Source organism: Ochotona princeps, chromosome 23 (assembly GCF_030435755.1).
Source record: "Ochotona princeps isolate mOchPri1 chromosome 23, mOchPri1.hap1, whole genome shotgun sequence".
In the NCBI taxonomy this organism is placed as follows: Eukaryota; Metazoa; Chordata; class Mammalia; order Lagomorpha; family Ochotonidae; genus Ochotona; species Ochotona princeps.
In genome coordinates, this window is record NC_080854.1 from 17,307,965 (window position 1) to 17,311,262 (window position 3,298).

Here is a 3,298-nt window from a genome sequence, read left to right on the forward strand (position 1 = left end):
GATGAGGCTGGGTTGGGGCTGGGGCCAGGATGGGGCTGGGGCCAAGCTGGGGTTAAGGCCGGGTTGAGGCCGGGTTGGGGCTGGGCTGGGCTGAAGCCAGGCTGGGGCCAGGCTGGGGCCAGGCTGGGGTCAGGCTGGGGCTGAGGCCGGGCTGGGGCTGGGTTCCGGGCTGACACTGGGCTGAGGCCGGTTTGGGGCTGAGGCCAGGCTGGGGTTGGGGCCAGATTAGAGCTGGGGCCAGGCTGGACCTGAGGCTAGGCTGGGCCTGAGGCTGGGCTGGGACCAGACTGGGGCCAGACTGGGGCCAGGCTGGGGCGGAAGCCATGCTATGCCAGGCTAGGGCCGGGCTGGGGCTGAAGCCATGCTGTGCCAAGCTGTGGCTGGGCAGGGGTTGGGGCCAGGTTATGGCCAAGCTAGGGCCGAGCTGGGGCCGGGCTGGGCCTGAGGCTGGGCTTGGGCCGGGCTGGTGCTGAAGCCAGGCTGGGGCTGGGGCTGGGGCTGAGCTGGGGCCAGGCTGGGCTTGAGGCTGGGCTTGAGGCTGGGCTTGGGCCGAGCTGGCACTGAGGCCCGGCTGGCACTGAGGCCCGGCTGGGGCTGTGGTTGGAGCTAGGCTAGGGCTGGGCTGGGGCTGGGGCTGACGCTGAAGCCGGGCTGGGGCTGGGGCCAGGCTGGGGCCAGACTGGGCTTGAGGCTGGGCTGGGGCCGAGCTGGCACTGAGGCCAGGCTGGGGCTGAGGCCTGGCTGGGGCTGGACAGGGGCTGGGCTGGGGCTGGCGCTGAAGCCAGGTTGGGGCTGGGGCTGGCACTGGGCTGGGGCCAGGCTGGAGCTGGGGATGGAGCCGGGCTGGGGCTGACGCTGGGCTGGGGCCAGGCTGGGGCTGGGGCTGGAGCTGGTGCTGGGCTGGGGCTGGGGCTGGCGCTGGGCTGGGGTTGGGACCAGGCTGGGGCTGGGGCGGGACTGGGGTTTAGGCCAGGCTGGGACTTAGGCCGGCTAGAGTTGTGTCCTGGAGTCAGAGATGCTCTAGCCATGTCTCATGAAGTACAGGAACTCAATTACTTGAACCCTGACCAATGTCTCCCAGTGCCTGCTTCAGTGGGAAGCTAGACGCAGAAGCTGTAGTTGGGCATTTTTACTGCTTGCCTTGATTTATGTATCCAGATGCTAGTCTTCTGCATTCTTTTTCACGTAATTCAGTCCCAAAGACTACAACACAAAATAATAATAATAATAATAATTTGTTCCTTCCTTCCCCCTGTTAAAATATAACTATTTCTAATGAAAGATATATATATATATATATATATATATATATATATACCTTTTTCTCATATAAAGGCACAATGCTAATAGATTAGACTTCTAGAATGAGAAAGAAAATAAAACATAAGTTAATTAAAGTGGGATTTCCCTTGACTGTTTTTGACTTGGCCTATAGCATTTTTTCATTAAGAACAAAATGCAATTTAAAATGTAATGACTGTTAACTGTTTTACGTGCCTGCTGTGTGCCAGGCACCATTCTAATTCTTGTGCCTATACTATTAACTTCGGCAGTGGAACTATGATACCCTCATTTTGTAAAATGAGGGGAACAATGGGTTGAGAAGTACCATGATCATATAGCTGCTCAGTGGCAGACCTGAGATTCAAGCTGAATGGGCTGAGTTTTCATCTCTACATTTTAATGACCCTGAAGAAACACTGAGGGCCAACACTGTGGCACAACAAACTAAGCCTCCCCTTCCAGTGCCAGCATCTCACAAGACCACTTGTTCAAGAGCTAACTGCTCCACTTCTGACCCAGCTCCCTGCTAATGCCCCAGGAAAGCAAAGGAGTATGGATCAAGAACTTGGGGCCCCAGCACCCACGGGAAAACCCAGATGTAGCCCCGAGCTTCTAGCTTCAAACCAGCACAGCTCCAGCTCCAAACACTTTAGGGATGAACTAGGGGATGGAAGGTACCTCCTCTCTCTCTCTCTCTCTCTCTCTCCCTTTACACCTTTGCCTTTCAAATAAAAATTAATAAATCTTTTTTTAAAAAGAAAGTAAATATTGCATATTAAATAATATTAAAACTGAATACATATCACATAACATTAGGTGACAAGGCTATGCTATCCTCATAACAAGAATTTAAATGACTCTTCTTCCAAGCATTTCTGCTATATTTTAAGGAGAGTAAAAAGAATCTCTTAGTTTCCTTAGGCTTTCAGAGTTAACTCACCAAACATTCAGAATTAGGCAATTGTAACAGTGTTGATCAGTTGGGTTATTTTTTCCTTCCAGGAGTTTAACATTTTTACCACTATTTCCTTGAGGTAGTTTAATGTAACTATGAAGGACTGTCAAATTATTCTAATTTTTCACTGTGTTATTCCGCTTAATTCACAAATTTCCAGTATTCCCCTAAGTGAACAGAAAATAAATTCTTTCCTCTCATTGGCTCACAAGCACCATCTAGTGAAGAAACAGAGCAATTACACACATTCCTGACAGGGTTCCTTGATTCATCCACGGTACCAGAGCCTAATAGAGCACCGGTTTATCATCACTCTAAAATGAAACAAGATTTTCTAAATGCAGACATCACAGCTAAAAGTGAAAAACACTTATTTCAACTTTTTCTACTGCCTTAATTTATTTTAAAAAATTAAGAGTTCATCTATTTTCCATTTCAGCACCTTATTGCCCTTTCTGCTACCAACACCAGAGATCTCAGGTGGTATAGGAGTGTACATTTCATGATACCATCATTCTACAATAGTTTTGGAAATCTGCTTGTTATATGAGTTCACGTTCTGCCTCTTGTCTCCTTTCATTTAGCACCCTATAATTTTTTAATATATTCACCTGACCATTCGCTGAAGCCTCAAGAAGCTCACAGTCCAGTAGGCTTAGGCAATAGGAAAAAAGTATTTCAGCTATTACAACTGAATAGATTGTAGAGTAGAATTAATCCTAATAAGAATGGTCAAATAAAATTGGTTGCCATTTTGCCGAGTTTATTGGTGAAAGAGTGTTTCATATTCCACAGCAGATGTTCCCTTAGGCAACACCAGCCTTCAAGAGGAGTTTGAAGCACGTGTTCGCTTTGTCCTATACTTTACAAAATGAGGACATTCTTTCCTGCTCATTAAAGTCAATGCAAAAATAAGGCCATCTTTTCTGGTGACAGGAATTCAGAAGTGTTAGTCAACTCCCTGAACAGTAGGCTCAGGAACCTAAGCCCAAAAGATAGAAAATGGGCGTGAACGAGTCAAACAAAAAAGCTATGGATGTTTAAATGGGAGCAAAGTCA